Raw genomic sequence first — 18,707 nt, 5'->3', positions numbered from 1 at the left:
ACATCCTCAGTTACTTTCCCTGTAACTTGTAGACTTACAGGTAGAATTGTGGGCAGTGTGCACTGAGTAAGAATGTGACAGGCCAAATGGAAGAGTGAGGGAGCTGGCGTGAAGAGAAGAGAAGCCTCCGAAGATGTTCACACATTTTACAGTTCCAGGGATTGACATAAATTGGCTGGTGTCTGGTCCATAGCTTATGTTTAGTGTTCCTCTGAGGCAACACCTAGTTTACAATTCCAGGAGGAAATCAATATGTGGGTATGCATATCAATTACCACAAACCAGTGGGTGGGACCGGGTTCCTGGGTGCCTCCTGCCATTGTCCTTGTGAGATGTTGGTTTATGTCCTGGTGATCTGGCAGCAACCAACATGCATGGATAGAAACTATGCACTCTGGTCCCGTATATGTTCCTGGAATTTTGTTTTATATTTATGTTTTGCATTTATATTTAAAAAATGACATATTGCAGAACAAAGGTACATATGACCGACATGATCGCAGTTAACTTCAATTCACAACAATAAACATGTGGGGTGCAAGGCGCAGGCAAAACCTATCCATGTACTTGCATTGCAAAATTAGTAAGACTGTTATACAACTCACAAGTGCTCGGCAAGTTGTCCCCACACATTCAATCTACGTGGCTTTCATCTGGCACAGTAACCCGCAGTCTGGAGGGGGTGCCTATCTGATCTACTCATGTATACAGATATGCAACATGCTAAATTGAGTACATAATGTCACAAACATCTATCACTTACAACAGGGGGATCAGAGTTGAGCGGCGCAGGTGTCAGCTGAGTGCAGAGGTACGTTAACATTAGCTCCCATTGTGGTGCGAGGGGTGTAGGAAATTCCTCCTTTTTGCCCTGGTCACCCCCACACTTTTTGGACAGGTACTGGTGGTTACTGACTCTTGGCTGTGCCCTGGGTACTGCTTAGCAGTCCCAGGGCCAGTGCACTGCTGAGATGCCCAGTGTAATTTTAAAGGCAGGCCTGCCCTGCTGGCTGCTTTCAAATTAAAGTTATATGTAAATTCGACTTTGGAATTAAAAGTTGTTCCAAAGTCTTAAACTACCTTATTTTTACATATAAGTCACCCCTAAGGTGTGCCCTATGTGCCCCTAGGGCTGGGTGTCATATACCTATAAGCAGGGACCTTATAAAAATAGTTTTATAAGCCCTGGTGAGGTAAAAACAGCCAAATTCGTTTTTCCCTCATTTTAGTGAATGGCCTTCATAGGCTAGAATGGGGAGACTTTATTTTAATTTTAAAAGTCCTCTTAAGTGACAGATACAAAGAGTTTGATATCAAATTAATTGTTATAATAAATTCCACAACTTCCAGTTGTTGTATTTAATATAACTTGTTCAGGTAAAGAGTTTTAAACTTTACCTGAAAAGTTGCCAACTTCAGCCCTGCATTGTTTTTGCTGCTGTGCTCTGATTGCCCAGCCTCTGGCAGCCTGGCCAGGCTGCTTGATGAGGTGTGAAGTGGCCTGGCTTCACACAAAGAGATGTGCCTGTGGGAGGAGATCTCCCCTCAGCTGATGGTGAGGCAGGAAGGGGGAGGGCTGCCAAACTGGTCTTCAAAGGCAGAGAAGGATATTTGGAGCAATCCAGCAACACCACCACATCCTGCAAACCCAGACAATTAGGTGCCCCCTTGATTAGATTAGGAGAGGGCAGGAGAGGGGTGTGTTTATGATTTTTAGCCACACCAGTGGGTGGGCTCAGCCAGATGTAACCTCCAAAAATCACTTTCAGCCATGATGGATTTTTGAGGAATGTTGCCTCCTGGGACTGATTTTTGCCACACTTCCCAGGGGGAAGTACCCTGCCCCTGATTAGAGAACCAGGACTCCCCTGTTTTTCACCCAGGAGCAAGGATAAAACTGGCAGACCTGCACCCACACCTCAGATCCCCATCAGATTCCAACAAGGAAGAACCACAGAAGAAGAAGGACTGCCCTGCTGGACCCCTGGCTTGAACCTGGACCCTGCACTCTGAAGGACTGCACCAGTTGCACACTTGGGCTTCACCACAAGAAGGACTTTTGCTTGGCTTTAACTGGTTCAAGGAGGGACTCCCTGTTTGCTACAGGTGACAAATTGCTAACCAGAGACCCCTGCACCAACTCCTGAAGAAATCAACCAGCTGACCACTGTTTAGTGGTCAAAAAGGAGTTTGCGCCAGGTGCATTCTGGGAGTTGTAGTCCATACCCCCCAAGGATCATCCCAGAGCTTCTGGAACCTTGGAGTGAGCTGTGGACCCAAAAGAACCTTAAAGGAACATCTGGGAGAAGATCCAGAAGTTTGGAGAGCTTTAGAAAAAAAGCACCATAGAGGGACCGACCCACCGTGGCAACACTAGCCGGCTTGCCTCAACCGCGACCCGGCATGATTTACAGGTTTGTCCCGGTGAAGAAAATCTCCCAAAAAGAGACTAAGTCCGAACGTAGGAAGTTGACCGGGACCTCCCAGCCAGCGTATAAGAGGAGGGCTCCAAGGACGTCGGATCAAGATCCAGGTTTTCCCTTGTCAAAGGATTTTCACCTCAAAAAAACGACTAAATCCGAAGGTAAAAATCTCCACCGAGGGCTCCCACGACACGTATCTGGAGAAGAGTTCCAGGAGGTCGGATTGGACTGGCAGGTTCGTCCCGCTGAAGAAAATCTTCTGAAAAACGACTAAGTGCTCAGGTAAACTTTTGACCAAGGCCTCCCGCGGGCTGTAGCCGTGCCGGGCTCCATCGCGGTCGGCCTTAAACTTTGACTTTGCACCGGTTGAGGTGCGACCAGATGACCAGATTGGCGCTTTTTGTTTCTAGGCGCTAGAAAACAATAATTCTTTTAAAATTCATATCTCCGGTTCCCCTTATCCAATTTTATTCGTTTTTGTGTCATTTTAAAGATAAAAATATAATCTATTTTTATGAATTGGTTTTGGATTTTTAAACTGTTTCCTGTGTTTTATTTAATTACTGTTTTGTGATATTTGAATGCTTTACACTCTGTCTCCTAAGTTAAGCCTTGTCGCTCGTTGCCAAGCTACCAAGGGTTGAGCTGGGTTTAATTTACTGAGACCTTACTGGACCTAAGTGGAGGTTAGTGGCCTATTGCTAAGTGTAGGTACCTACCTGCCCTTACCAGTGGCCCATTTTCCAACAAGGGGATACTTGCATAGTCCCAGCACATCTTTGTGCCGGACAGCAGTGCACTCCGCTCCCGCCCATACAGTCAGTGATCGTACCCATGCTTCATATGCTGGGGGCTCAGGAGACCATCATTTATGGGTTATAAGGCGTTTGGCCACTTTTCATAGATCCAGAAAGTGGGATGTGGCCTTCAACTTTTTACCCCTAGGGAACAATCCCAGAATGCATGTCTCCCATGTCAGTAGTTAGGGCCGGTCTACACAGCGCATTAATTGCGTTAGGATGAAAGACCAGTAAGGTGGGGCACGACCACATCATGTGTAGGAAGTCCACCACTAATCCCTGACAGCACAGACAAACGAAGTCTGCACGGTTAAAATAGCTGTTCATTTTTTTAGGTGTGAGTAACATAATATTGGATGAGTGGAAATCGCATGTTGCGTGGAACATACATGGGGGTTTCCAGTTTAGTCCAATCCTTGTCCGTGAAAGGTTCCCGTCCCCCGTTCCCCTCCCATTCCCCTCGGAGGGCCGCAAGTGGGCTGGATGTATGGATACGCAGAGAGGCTGCTTTCCAGTTTATTAAATGTCTCCCTTCCCCAAATACATGTAGATACTGCAGTGAGTGGTGTACCCAGGGTTCCCTCGTGAGGTCACCCCATGCACATGGCAAGGCATGTTTGAGGGAGCCATACAAGAGAAAGGTACCTGAATGCGCCCCAGTGGCTTCCATCAGTGTGTTATGGGTATGGAGGGTGCCATCGGTATAGAGATCCCCTAGGGTGTCTATCTCCACTTCGTGCCAAGCAGCTAGCTCTGCAGCCGACGTGATACATGCACCCCATGGTGTCCCTAATAGCGGTGTGGCCGGTGCGTAGGATAACAGCATCTATGGTAGCTGTGATATTCTAGGTTCAGCAACATGGGTGCCGGCGCGGTGGATTTAGCACGGGTGAAATAAATGAAGCAGTTTACAACGTGACCACACTGGGAGGTCAGCGACCGTGTCTGCCAACTGTCTCGAATTGAACCAACGGGCCACCCATTGTAGCTGCGCAGCCAGATAGTAGTGCTCAAAATTCGGGAATGACAAACCTCCCAGATTCAGTGGGCGATAAAGTCTAGAGAGGGCTACTCTACAGCGGGAGGTATTCCAAATTAAATTACGCACATCACACTCTGCACCAGAAGAAGGAAGCTGGGATGTATAGAGGCAGATTCACAAAATAATAGTCAAGTTAGTACTATCATTTTAACAAGGGCTACCGTGCCCATGACAGTCAGTGCCAATGTCCTCCAGAATGCCATCTGACAGCACAGGCTCGACACAGCACATGTCATATTCCCATCAAACAGACCAGATTCCGTGTGATATACCTGTATGCCAACGTATCTAATTGTGCTGGATTTTCACGCTAGGCCAGGGGCTATAGATGTGAGGCCTGGATCAGACACAGTAGGCGACAACGGGAAAACACAGGCATTGGCCCAGTTAACTTGCAAGCCAGAGACCTTCGCATGTGCGTTGAGTAATGGTATTAGATTGCTGGGAAAATCCGCTAGCTCTCTATTATACACTAGAAGGTCATCCGCCTATAAAGAAACCACATAATTTCCATCTCCCTGTGGTATTCCCCAGGAGTGTCCCGCCCTGCAGATTGCAACAGCCAGCGGCTCCACTGCAAGGGCAATAAATGGCATCCCTGCCGCTTTCCCCTCCTAATGCAAATGGTGGGGGGAGGGCATATGAGGTTTTGGTTCAGGCTGATCGGAGCGTATACAATAATTTCACCAGCTGGATAAAAGGAGGGCCAAAGCCATATTTTGGCAAAACTGCAAAAAGGTGAGGCCATTTCAGAGAGTCAAATGCTTTCTCTTGGTCTATCACTAAGCAGCCTGCTCGTGGCCAGTGATGGGGGGCATATCGCAGTGTACAATAAAATCTATGCAGTTTGAGGGACATCGTGCGACCCGGCAGAAATCCATTCTGGTCTTCATTTACTAATGCAGGCATCAGTGGAGCCAGTCGCATTGCAACAACTTTGGCTAGTATTTTATAATCCGTGTTTAGGAGTGCCAATGGCCTGTAGGAGTGCAGACCTGTGGGGTCCTTATGTGGTTTTAGAAGGGAGACCAGCATGGCCTCTCTTAACCTAGGGGGTAAGCGTGCCATTGCTAAGGTCTCCTCATATAGAACAGGCAATTTAGGTGCTATTTGAGTTGAGTTGAGTATGCCTTATAGAATCCAGCCGGTAGCCCATCCGGGCCAGGCGCTTTGCCATTTGCAAAAGAACTGATGGCTTCCTGTACCTCGGACAGCAAAGGAGAACCGTCTAGTTCCGAACACTGCTCGTCCGTGATCCGGGGTAAGGGTAACTCTGTGAGACATAAATCAATAAAATGTAAAGTAGGATGGGAGACAGTGCCATATAGGGACTCACAATGAGCGTGAAATGCTGCATGAATTGAATATGCGTGTACAACAAGTCGCCCGACTTTGCCCAAATAGACATTATCGAACTAGGGGAAGTCTCTTGACGTATCAATCGGGCAAGCAGAGCTCTGACCCCATCTGCCCTTGCATGCGTGTTGGCTGAGTCCGCTGCATAATTAAGGCATCTCAATCATTCAAGGAGTTCTGAATGGTTTTTATGTAGGCCTGCAATTGCACTGGGATTCCGTACCACTTCTGACTCATGTTGCAGCCTCAATGTGGGAACAGGAGGCTGAGCAGTCCCACTCCAGTCAAGTTGAAGGTATTGGTGGTTGTGATCAGAATGAGTAGGGACCAGGTAATCAGTCCTCACAACCGCTGGAATCGGCCGGCTGTGCAGATCAGCCTGTCAAGTCATACATGTTAGTCATGAGGGGCTGAGTAAAAGGAGTACACTCTGGCTGCAGCGTTATAATGACACCAAACGTCCGTCAACTGCTAGTGGTGTAGCCAAGTTACTAGAGAGCGGGCATTAGAAATAGCAGTGGTGCACTTCAACGATGGAAAGGACCTGTCCAGATACGTATCTAATACACAATTAAAATCCCCTCCAACCAGCCAAGGAACATCTCTAAATCGTGCCAGCAATCGATTGAGTGCACTTAAAAAGGGAGCCTGATCCACATTGGGATCATATATATTAATGAGGAGAATGGGGCAACCACTTAGCTGAACACGAACAAACACATACCGGCCTACGGCATTTGTGACCTGCTCCATCAGATCGAACAGGACCCCGATCGGACCCATATCAACACTTCCCACACATAGGATGAGTAATTTATGGAATATACCTGGCCTCGCCATTTTCTTCTAAGTGTGTCTACCTCTGAACTTGTTAGGTCAGACTCTTGTAACATAGAAATATGAGCATTGCGGCACTTCAAGTAGTAGTATATGGCGTATTGGCGCGCTGGAGTGTGCATTCCATTGATATTCCATGTCATTATGTTAACGTGCGCCATTATGCATAGGACTAATAAGAGGAGGTGCTGTGCATATTTGCCTGGTAGTGTCAATGATGTGCATAAGGGAGCAGAGCGACGTGTGGTAGGTAACTTCATGAGTTGCTTAGCGATGAATAGGTTATTTGGGGGATAGCAACAATCAACATATTGTAACAATAACATAGTGAATACCAAAAGAGCAGCACACTAGAACAAGTGGCCACCCAAACCAAGTGATAACAATTAAGACAAGATAGTTGGCCTTACAGCAGGGGTGACCGGATGAGGGCCTACAGTACATAGCAACCTAGGGACTACATTACGCGCCACCTTACGGATATTCCAGTATTCACGACCATATAAGGAGCATTATACATTGACAATAATTGTAATTGTATGGAAAGAGGCATGAGTATAAAGACAATTGAGCTCAAATGATAGTGTCTGATGTCTCTGGGGTTATATCCGGAGAATTATGTGAGCTTTGCACAGATGGCCATGTAACAACAGATCTCTCTCCATCAGATGAAGGGGAGCCCGGGACGACTGGAGCAACGCCCCGCACTCGAGAGTGCGGCTGCCTTCTGTAAGGCACTACGCCGCTCCTGTATTCTCTGTTCCAAATCCGGGACTGCGGGAAGGTCCCTTCTCGTTCGTGCCTTCGTCCTATGCTGTCCCCTGCGGTTCCGTCGATAACTGCTTTCCTTTGTTGGTTCCAACCGCACTGGTCAGGTGGCACAGTTATCGGAGCTCTTGATTCAGTGCCATGCCTCCTCAGGGGTAGTAAGGAAGTGCATGGTGCCAGCGTCCACCACACGGAGCCTAGCTGGGAAGAGGAGAGAGTAAGCGAATCCCATTTCACGAAGATGCCGCTTCACTGCCAGGAAATTATTGCACTGCTGCTGCACAGCAATCGTGTAGTCTGGGAGGAACATCATTTTGACGCTGCCCACCCGCACTTCTGCCATCGAGCGAGCCCCCTTTAACACTATGGCCCTCATTATGAACATGGCGGTTTGGCCCGCCATGCCGGCATTGCAACCGCCATATTCTGAAAATGGTGAGGGCCACCATTGGCAGCCCTCACCCACCGCCAGGCTCCCGCTGTCAGGCAGCCTGGCGGTGAGTTGAAACACTATCCGCCAGGGTAGCGGCGCGACCCTGCGGATAATGTTTCTTTTTTTGCCAGACTTTTCCTGGCGGAATATCCCGCCATGGAAAGGCTGGCAGAGGGGGTGCCCTGGGGCACCACTGGGGGACCCTGCACTGGCCATGCATTTTGCATGGGCAGTGCAGGGGACCCGGTGAAGAGCATCGTCACGCAGGTCACTGCCTGAAACGCGATGGGTGCAAGTGCACCTGCCACACAGAGGCATTGACGGCGGCTCCATGTGGAGCCGCCGTCAATGTCCCGGCCGGGCCTTTCTTTGAGCCGGCCACCGGCCCACAGAAATGTTCATAATGTGGCCGGCGGGGTTTCGGGATCGCTGACGGTCAGTGTTTTGACCAGCAGCATGAACACGGCAGTTGTTACTGCCGTGTTCATAATGACCCCCTATGTCTCTGTCGTGGAAACGAAGGAATCGTATCACCATTGGTCGCGGGCTGGCACCTGCTGGGGGACGTCGGGCCAGCACTCTGTGCGCTCACTCAATGGAGAAAAAACGGGAAATCGTGTCTGGGGGGAGAGTAGTGTCCAGCCAGTCTTCGATATACTGCACGGGAGGATCATGTCCCTTGGTGCCCTCTGGTAGGCCCACCAAGCGAACATTATTTCTACGGGATCTGCCCTCTGCATCCTCCGCACTCTGCTTCAGCACTCGTACTCTGTTCATTAGTTCCTTCAGGGAAGTTTCCAGGTTGTTCATTCTGAGCAGCAATGCCATGCAATGCCATGCAATGCCATGACAGTTTGCTCCACCAGTGTCACCCTGTCTGCCAGTTTTCTATGGTCCGTATGCAGTAGACCCAAATCTGAGGAGACCGTGTCTATTTTGGACTCTAGTGAGGTCCGTGTGTTGTCAGTAACCAACAATACAGCATCTAACTTGTCATCTAATGCGTTGGGGCACTCTGCATTGGCTATGTCGATCATTGATGGTGGTGGGGTCCCTCGATGCTAAGATGTAGGTGGTTGCCCTCTAGTTCACTGGAGACCCATGGCTTGTAGTGTGGTGTTGTTTACGAAGCAATGAAGTGGTGCAGTGTGCCCTGTGTCTGCCTATCACCACTTTGCGCATAGTGTATAGTTCTTATGGGGGCTCAGTGACAGGAGGGCTGAGCTGTTGGTGATGCACTCCGCCGGTCTAGAGACAGAGATATAAGGGTGTTGCTAACATGTTTCACCCCCACGATTAAATAGCTAAATTGTCCTCCACAGTCCAGTGCCCCAAGTCCAGCACACTCGTCACGTTATCAGGCCCTGTGGTACGTTAGTGGCCCAACTCAAGTAGCTGCTACAAATTGTACCTGCTCAGTAGGGCACGTCCAACGGGTGCACTCTGGTGTCCAGTGCCATGACTCTGTATATAGCCATCAGCGTGCCACCAACGGAGCGGGTCAGGACAGCAGCACCACCCTGGTGAGCCAGTGCAGGCTCTGAACATATATCCCCTGCGTGGGAGCTCCAGGGAGCCGCGCAATGGATCCAGCCAGAGAGCCCGATCTGCAGGTCCCAGGCACCTCAGGGAGCCTCCCGCTTCTTTCCACTGGAACAGGGGATCACCCGCAACTCCGGCGTGCTCTTGAGCCCCACGTGGTCTTCCTTCCAAGATCACCACTCGCTCTGCGCGGGTCAATCCTTGAATCCAGTGCGTTCCCACATTCCCCCACCCGGGACGCCACCGCTCCTCACCGCTGCCGATGATATCTGTCTGATCCCAGCCAGGCGCCCAGCTGCAAGGCAGTCCCGATTGTGCCACCGGGTGGTCCGGCGTTCAGTGCGCTATTTTGCCTCTTGGGCCACGCTGCAGCCACAGGACGCCTCGGTCGCCAGCGGTCATCGGGGATAAAACGTGAGCCGGCTCCCAATAATACAGCTCCTCAGCGTTTCTTCCGTGCCACTGTTTGCTCATATCTCGCCGTTTGTCGGTCGCTTAGCTCAGGATAATTTAGTGGCGTAGCAGAGCTTCTCTATCTGGTGTCTGCCACATTGGCTCCTCAAGCCACACCCCCTGTATATATTCCTTGTATATGATACAGTGAATGGGATGGTGAGACCTCTCACCGTACACTCACAAATCTGCATGGCTGCCTGCAACCATGAGATACAGTCATGAGATTCTTCTAGCTTGTGGAGTAGCTCATAATAGAGAGGCAGCACAGAGACCAGAAGTGATTAGCCTAGAGGTATGCATAGCATAGGGACTCTAGGTGTCATTATAAACACACTAATCTATCCCTTTAGGCTTCACTGGCTTATGAGTATGATGGAGAGAGTGTGTGTTTTAGGATTGCAGACCGAATGTGGGCTAGCCTTATTGCCCAGAATGCAACCCTCTACTAATTTCCTCTTCTACGAGAGTTCTGTCAGCACCTACAAATGACTAAACATTAAGCAGGGTACTTGTGGTTACTGGAGGCGGGGGGATGCTGCACTTGTGACTTGCTATTGTACTCATGTCTACATTAAGACCTTAACTTTTCACTCCTGTTCATCGTTAAGGACAGCATCTCTTTTAGTTCTACCAAGGGGACATGGTCATAGGCCCTGCTTTGAAAGGCTAATAAGGGGTTACAACACATGAAAAAAATATCTGCCTTGTCAAGTTGCATGCCCAAATTGTTTGAGCTGCAGGTTGTACCTTTTCAGGTTAAAGCCTACCAGACAGCTCAGCTGTCTGGTTGCTAAAGACATCCTGGAGGCATTCCGAAAGCTGACCTAAGAATGCATTCCTCTTGTGGCTTTGTGGTTTATAACTCACATTTGCTCGCCTTTTATTTGCTGGATTTATGGGTTTTAGGCTGTTCAGAATGTCTTTGTCCTTCCTGGAGCATAGCCTGTTTACCGTATTCTTTCACAAGTGCTCACTTTATGTAAATAGGCCTTTGAATTTGGTTCTTATCTGGTCACATTTGCTGTGCATTCAAGGACAGAGATCATATGCCAGGCTCTGTCTTCTGACGGAGCTTGGTGTTTACTTCTCTTTCTCTGACTTCAAAGTGAAAGGATTTATCTGACAATCTGAGGGTAAAAAGAAACAATTTTTCTACCACACAGCAAAATTGAAATGTCTGTAAATGAGCTGGGCACATATTTCAGAATATATCAGAATTAGTAAGGCACAAATGAAGCACATTTTTGGGCATTCTGAAGTGTGATGGAAACAAATATTTTAATGCAATCAAAACAAATTAATACTCTAGGTGTACCATTTCCACACATTATCGTTTGTGTTCTGTATAGTTTTAGCAATAAAATTTCATTTCAATTTAAAATGTGTTGTCTGTAGTGGCAGTGCACTACCCCATCATGCATACTCCACTCTACACCACTCTGTCACGCTACTCCACTTTATGCCACTCTACACCCATCCACTCTATTCCACCCTGTGCCACTTTACTCCACTCCAGGCCACTCTACCACGCTCAACACCACATTACTCTACGGCACTCCACACTACACTACACCACTCTGATACTTTACTCCATGGCACTCCACTCTATGCTACTCTGTGCCCCTCCACTCTGATACTCCACACTATGTCACTCCACTCTACTTTACCCTACCACACTCTATTCCACTCTACACTATTCCATGCCACTTAAATCCAGCCAACCCCACTCTGCATCACTCCACTCTGTGCCATTCGACTTTGGGTGTCTACTCCACACTACAGCGCCACTCTGCAACACTCTTCCACTCTATGGCAATTTAATCCACTGTACACTCCTCTACTCTACAACTTCACTGTACTACCCTCCACTATGCTTCTCTGCTCTACTACACTTTATTCCATTCTACGCCACTCCATCCAATGCCACCCCACTCCGACACGCTATGCTAATCTACGACATTCTACTCCACTTTACACCACCCCACTCTGACATTCTGTGCCACTGCACTCTAAGCCATTTTACACCACTCTGCTCCATGACACTGCGCTCTACTCCACACCACTCCTCTCTACGCCAGTCAACTCTACAACAGTTAACCTCACTCCACTCTATGCCACTCCACTCTCCTCTCCCACACTTTTCTCCACTCTACTACAAGGCACTCCACTCTACAGCACTCCTTTCCACAACACTCTATGCCACTCCAGTCTGTGGCTCTACACTCCACGCCACTCTCCTCTACGCCACTAACTTTTAGCCATGCTAAACAGCAGTCACATTTTGCATAACATGGCTAATACACATCAGCAAAAACAATAGCACTTGCATAGGTGAGACCTATTGGCTTTGCCAATGCCTGTTGTTTTTCAGCTATTTGTTTGAAGTTCCACCATTCAGCTCAATACTTCCTCAATAGTTTTAGTGGACGGTATTCACATGCCACTAGTCAGTCTCTCACTCTCTCACTCTCTCTCTCTCACTCTCACTATCCCCGAGTGACAATGCGGGCCTAGACCTCCCCACTTCTCAGGGCAGGGGGTCGGATTGCTCAAGACTTCGTGACATAAGGAATGAGGCACGCACTGCTGCTACCTGTGTAACCAACGAACACGCTCACGCTGAAAATGCCTTAAGTGACGATGCACCCAACTGTGTTCTATTTGGAGAACAGAATGAAATGTTCTAACATGCTGGCGTGGAGTATGACCGAACCCCAGCTGTTTCTATGAAAAGTAGGAAAATTAACAGGTAATATGTGAAATATTGCACCTATGGTTAAAAAGCTGAACAGACGGGAAAAAACAAGGACTGGCGTTAATTAAACTAAATCATCATTCATTGTATGTGTGGTAGTGATTGGTGAGTTAGTGGATGCAAGAATGAGTCAAAGGGCGCATGGATGAGTTTATGCATGAAAGGCTGGTGAGTACATGGATAGAGGTGATTTGAGAGTCATGGGGCGGGGTCATATATGCATACATGGATGAGTGCATAGAGGGATGACTGAGTGACTACTTGGACGAATGGCTGAATAAACGAGTGCACAGATGACTGGGGAGTGTACGAATGGATACAAAGGTAATTAATGAATGTTTGTGTGGACGGGTGACTGGATGGTTCTGGGGTAATCATGGTTCTGTTTGTGGCAAAACGTTGCTCATCTATCCACACAGGCACGGTCTCTGAGCCTTTCATCCTTTGATGCACTCAGTCATCCATCAATGCCTCCACTAGTTGAACTTTACTTACATTCACCCAGTTAAACCGTCGGGACAACCACACACACAAAAACTCGCCAATCAGTGAAGAAACTAGACTTTTTGGAAGGGTTGAAAAGTAGTAATTGTGAATTGGAGAAAATGCTGCCCTGAAGGCACAACTTGGCAGATTAACTAGGAATGCCGCCTCTGTCAGTTCTCAGTTGAGCTACTGCCTCCAGGCCAGTCCTTACTGCATTGTGGGGATAATAAGGTTTCTAATTATGTTCCTCACCCTTGCTCAAATGAAATCATTTCACCTTGTGAGAGAGAAGTTGCGCCAACGCTCGCTGTTTTGATGCTTAGGGATTAACCATTAAACCCTATACCCTATACAGAGCAAGCTGATGGGGACAGGTTTCAAAGGGCAACAAATTAGGTCATGGAAAAGCAGTTGAGCGTGCTTCCTTTTACACTGAAATACTAAAGGGTTTATTTATGTTCCTAAAAACAATATTTGCAAAAGTACAATAGTCAGTTTTTGGGACAGTTTAAAAACAATACCTCTGGATGCAGAAAAAATACCTTATCACCAGACACTAAATCTGTAATGAAACAAAAAAGAATAACTTTTTAGGTAAAATTAAAATACTTGTTGAGTAAAGACACATATGTAATGTGCATAATCAAGGCACTGCCACCTAGCGACAGTAAACTGGAAGGCAGGCAATCTCATAATATCCCTGATTCTTGTAGAGTTACAAACAAATACATCTGCTATCGTGGGATTATATAGTTCTTTAATATAATGTGTTGAGACAGAACAGTCCTCTGCATGATAAGAGACGTGTACCCCTGCCGTGAGTGCCCAACTATATTGTTTTCTGGCATCCCTAATGCTGATGTTTTATAAAATTATTATCATAGGCAAACATGAATCATGCGTGTGTAGCATGATTGGGCCTGTCTCACGGATTGCAGTCTAGTTGGACAGGGAGTGGGGCCCAAAGAGCCGCTCTCATAGTGGTGGAATGCTACTACCTTCATCAGGAGTTAGGCAGCACAAGTGCGGTGGTGTCAGCATACTGTGTGGCGAACAGTAGTAGTGAACATGTCATTTTTACCCTGTGTCACTGGAGAGAGGCCGCTCTTGTGTGCTAAACTCACCCCCAGCCTATTTCAGTTTGATGTAGAAGTGCATGCATGGTGGAAACGTGTTGAGTGCATGTACACTCGTAAGAAATCTACTACACAAAGGGTGAATATTGGTATAGTGCACACATGGTACATGAATGTCTGTTGGAGATGTGGGATTTTAAAGTAACACACTATGATACAGTACAGAGAGACTGCAGTACTCTACAATGTGCACAGACTGAATACATGTGTAGTGGCATAACACATGATGATAACTGTGCTGGGCAGTATGTGTGCTGTGGATGTAAATGGAGTAGAAATGTTCCTGCACTGGTACATTACATGGGGGACCTTGGGTTCCATCTTGGCAAGCCCAGGCCTGCCTGGTGAAAACATTAGGACACACAGACAGAATTGTGTATTGCTGCAGTTGCGTAATCTGGGTGGGACATGCACTGGAGAATGGGAGAGTCAGACTGTCTATTTATTTCAAAGGGATCTGATTTCATTCTGTGATCGATCACAAGGAAGAGGCCTGGACACATCTCAGGAAGAGCGAGATGGAACTCATAAGGGAATCATGAAGAGCAGGGCTAAGGGCCCAGGATTAACCTTTTGGCTGTCATCCAGATGTAAACTTTGGTCACTCCCATGAATCTTGTGGGTTAATCAGCTTCAGAGTACTGCCTGCTATGGCAGACATCCTTCAGAAGGAAGAAGAAATGTGAAAGATAACCAATTCAAAGAAGCAGAACCTCAACATGAAACTTCAACGACCCAGACACTAAGTTACATTTGGTATCTGGAAAAGGACTATAAGTAGGGGAGTCTGAGACCCCACAAGTTTGTCATCTGCTGAGCAGCCATGTGGGTTGTGTGAGGAGGGGAAGCTCTGCAAGACTTCTACCCTGATGTGAGGTCTCCCTTTGCAAGGTGTCTGAGAAATCCGCTATATCAATCAGTCCGTCACCTGTGTGCTGGACTGATTCAGCAACCCCATATGCCAGGAGGGGATGCTGTGGTCTTAACCAAGGAGTGAGATGGGAGAAATCTGCTCCTGCACAGATCAGGCAATAGCCCGTGTGCAGAACGGATTTGGCGAAGCCCTTATGCCAGGAGAGGCCGCCATGGATGCCAACATTAGTTCAGTGTAACCAAACTTGTGAGTGCTGTTATAGCAACCCTGTATGCTAGAAGGAGCCACTGGAGGTGCTCAGGCTAAGGGTCTGGGTCATCGCCCAAGATCTAGAAACTGCTGCTATAACCGAGGCAGAACCAGTCTGCATTCTGTGGACTGCACCAAAGGAGGCTCGAGGATCAACAGGACACTGCTGGAGCCCTGTCAGAGCAAGGTGACCACCTGCCCTCACTCTGCGGAGGGAAAAGTGACTTACTGCGCAATTGCCAGAGCAGGAGCAACACCGATCGTCAGAACCAGCCGGTAAATTGGCTCAAGGTAAAGAGCCTGCGCATGCCAGGTACTGCTGCGTGGTACTGCTGCGTGGTACTGCTGCGTGTGACCACACACAACCAGACTTTGTCAATCTACAGCAGGACTGCGCTGCACTGCTGAAGGGTTTCATACTTCGGGGGTAAACCAAGAACTGGGCCTTTGGTACCCCAGAGGACATACTGCCATTGGTGCTGCATCTCATAGACTCTAGTGACTGAACTTATGAACAGAGCCTGAGGGAAGAACTCTTGAGTACGCCCCAATAGTTTCCTGGATGCTGTCATCAGTCAATGGGGCAAAACATCGAACCTGTTGCACTAGAGGTAGGAGGACAGAGTGGCCTGACAACTACTAGAGCCCTATCCTCAAGGGGGATTGTGTTATTGCTTTTGAATGTCACTTACCTTTGCCTGTGTAGAGCTAGAACTAAATTACTTCTTTTTACGTTAAAAGTATTTGACTGGACATTGATTTATTGTTCGCGCTGCTGCCGTTTTGAGTTATGAGTTGTGTTCTCTGTTCTGTATCCACAATTCTCCGACGAAGGAGCCTTGACTTCTCGTCCTACGCTATCCAACTGAGAGCCAGGTGTAGAGGGGGGGCTTGGCCCAGTTGATGGGGAGCCATAGGGATATTGAGTGAAATCTCAACCAGCATGGTTCGGCCCAGTAACTCCTGCTTGCCCTGTGGCCCTCTGAACATGGTTGTGACAGAATGGAGCCCCATTTCAGAATAAGGTTGTAAACATGGAACTATTGATGTGATTCGTAACTGAGATTAGAATAAAAAACTAGTTTTTTTGCCCAGGGCAGAAGTGGGGTTTAATCCTCTTCAGTATGGAAAGGAAAATTTAACTGTAATATGAGATGGCAGGTGTTCTTACTCTAGCCAGACTTGCTCTATTATACACAATTGTACCATTACTTTGAGTTTAATAATCTAATCATCATTTTGTTTTAGTAGTTAGAACAGATTACATTCTTCTTTCATACAGAGACTCTTGGTTAGTCCAGTGGATTGCATAATGGCTGCTCTCTGTTACTTGTCATGCAGTCTTTGAGGCCACACTACAAATGTAACTTTCTGAAATAGTAACCATGCTTGAGACTGTGGTGACTGCTGACTATGCTAATATTCTGACACTTTTTTGACTTTATATTAATTTGGAGAATGTTACCATTAATTTAAAATAAGTCATAATTTGATATTTGCTTGAGAATATCATTTTGTGCATTATCTCTATTAATCATATAGGAATAAGAGCAACCCAATGTGCCTTAAAGAAACATGGGTGACTTGTTTGCTGTCCATTGAACAACAGACATTGAGCTTTAGCCCACCCAGCCCCATGATTCACACTTGAGCACTGGCACAGGTACTCAGTCCTGATGATGTCCTTGTAACTGGTAAACAGGTCGAAACATTGTCAGCTCTCCAGCAAACAGGCTCTCTAGGTAACTGAATATTGTGTACCATGAATTCAGAATCTTGAACTCAGGAAACCTATTCAAACTCTAGTTTTATGCTTTGTATATATGCACACTCCCACCAACAGCCACCATTGTTTCTTCAGTATTTGTTCATTTAGAGACACTGAACATACAACTTGTAGTCTTTACAAATAGTGTTGTTTGTTGATTACATTTTTGTTTACTGGCTATCGCTCAGTGAGTTTACTGCATTGGTAATCATGTCAATTTTGCGTGCCCCAGGGACACTTTGGTATTAAAGAAGGTGCTGCAGATGTTTATATATAGCCCTTCCTGTAATATTGATGGTGCTGGTTCACGTGTAGCTCTAGCATGATTGTGAGAGAGTGTTCTCTTTTATGCATGTTCCCCTGGCCACAGGCAAATAAAGGAATTACTTTTCCTTTGCGCCATATTACTGACACTGGCACAGAGGCAAACATGACCTTAATATGCGCACTGAAAGTGCACCATAAAAAGTGGGTGCACTGTCAGTGCACCCCGCTGTCAGCAACCTTCTTGAGGACTGAAAGAGGGTGTCATGTACTTTCCAGACATTTGCCTGGATGTGGGTGCAGTCACTCACTACATCTGCCTGCAAAGGGATCTCTAACCCCTCTTCAAATTGTAGGTGGGTTGCCACCTGCATGGCTTTGAAGGAGCCGTTCTGTATTTCACTGAATACGCTCCCTCCAGGGCACAACGATTTCATGCCTACCCTGAGGGCAGCACATTCATTATAATAGGGTGCACTCTGCCTGTTTGCTCCAGCGCCTTTGTTTAAAAGTGCACCATGGCTCAACCAGGGAAAGTGCGGCCTATTTGTAATACGAGCCTATATGTCTAAAAAAGATATTGGTGATGCAGACAGTACAGAAAATGCTGTTTCACAAGGCCTTTTATTTGGCACACCATTAAAATGCTCATCTACATTTCTCTGCCTTTTGTGTTTCCATTCTTTCCCTTTCAAGTATGTTATCAATCATATGTTACAACTGAGAATCACTTTGGAAGAGGCAGGCCTAAAATGTAAATATTTATGCACATTTTTGCAATCTCAGCCACCACACCAGAATTACACTAGATTTTACAGGCACTTACAGCAGAGCTGGGACACCTTCATGCTCAGAAAGGAGGTGTTACATTTATGTTACAGAGTAGAATTTCAGACAGTGGTAGTAAGTAGTGACTCAAATAGCCTCTTTAAATATATTTTTGGATCTGCAGTCAACTTGTTCCCAATTTTCACTTGTCAGTTTATCAAAATGCTAACGAATACAAGCTTTTCATTCTGAAGCAATAACATCAATTTCTCCTCCCAAAAATATCTGAATGGGTACCAGAAATTGTTAGGCACGCGCCACCCATTTCATGGTTATGCTTCAAACAGGTGGTTGCCAATTGTATTTATCACATTGTGAATAATTAGAGGCACCAGACCGGACCTGTAGAATTTTTTCAGCGCTTCCCTTGCAAGCAGGTGGGTGGACACATGCGGCTCTATGTTTTCAGTGCTGCATCAAAGTGACACCGGATCCATATATAATTGCCACCCTGGTGTGCTGCCGTCAGTTCCTTTCTTTCTGTGCCTCTGGACGTGGATCTGGAGCTTGCTTCCTCAACTCTTCTGTCATTTGACAGGATATTTTTTGTCAAAAGACAACAGGATTTGGACCCTGCAGGAACTGTCACAAACAGATGTCCACCAGGAATGTTTCCGGTGCCTGGGTTAATCTCACAACGCCAGTTTTTGCAGCGCCTGCACCAAGGTGAATCCCAAGGCGATCCTGGAC

Source organism: Pleurodeles waltl, chromosome 4_2, assembly GCF_031143425.1.
Source record: "Pleurodeles waltl isolate 20211129_DDA chromosome 4_2, aPleWal1.hap1.20221129, whole genome shotgun sequence".
NCBI classification, from domain to species: Eukaryota; Metazoa; Chordata; class Amphibia; order Caudata; family Salamandridae; genus Pleurodeles; species Pleurodeles waltl.
This window is presented reverse-complemented; position numbering follows the sequence as displayed.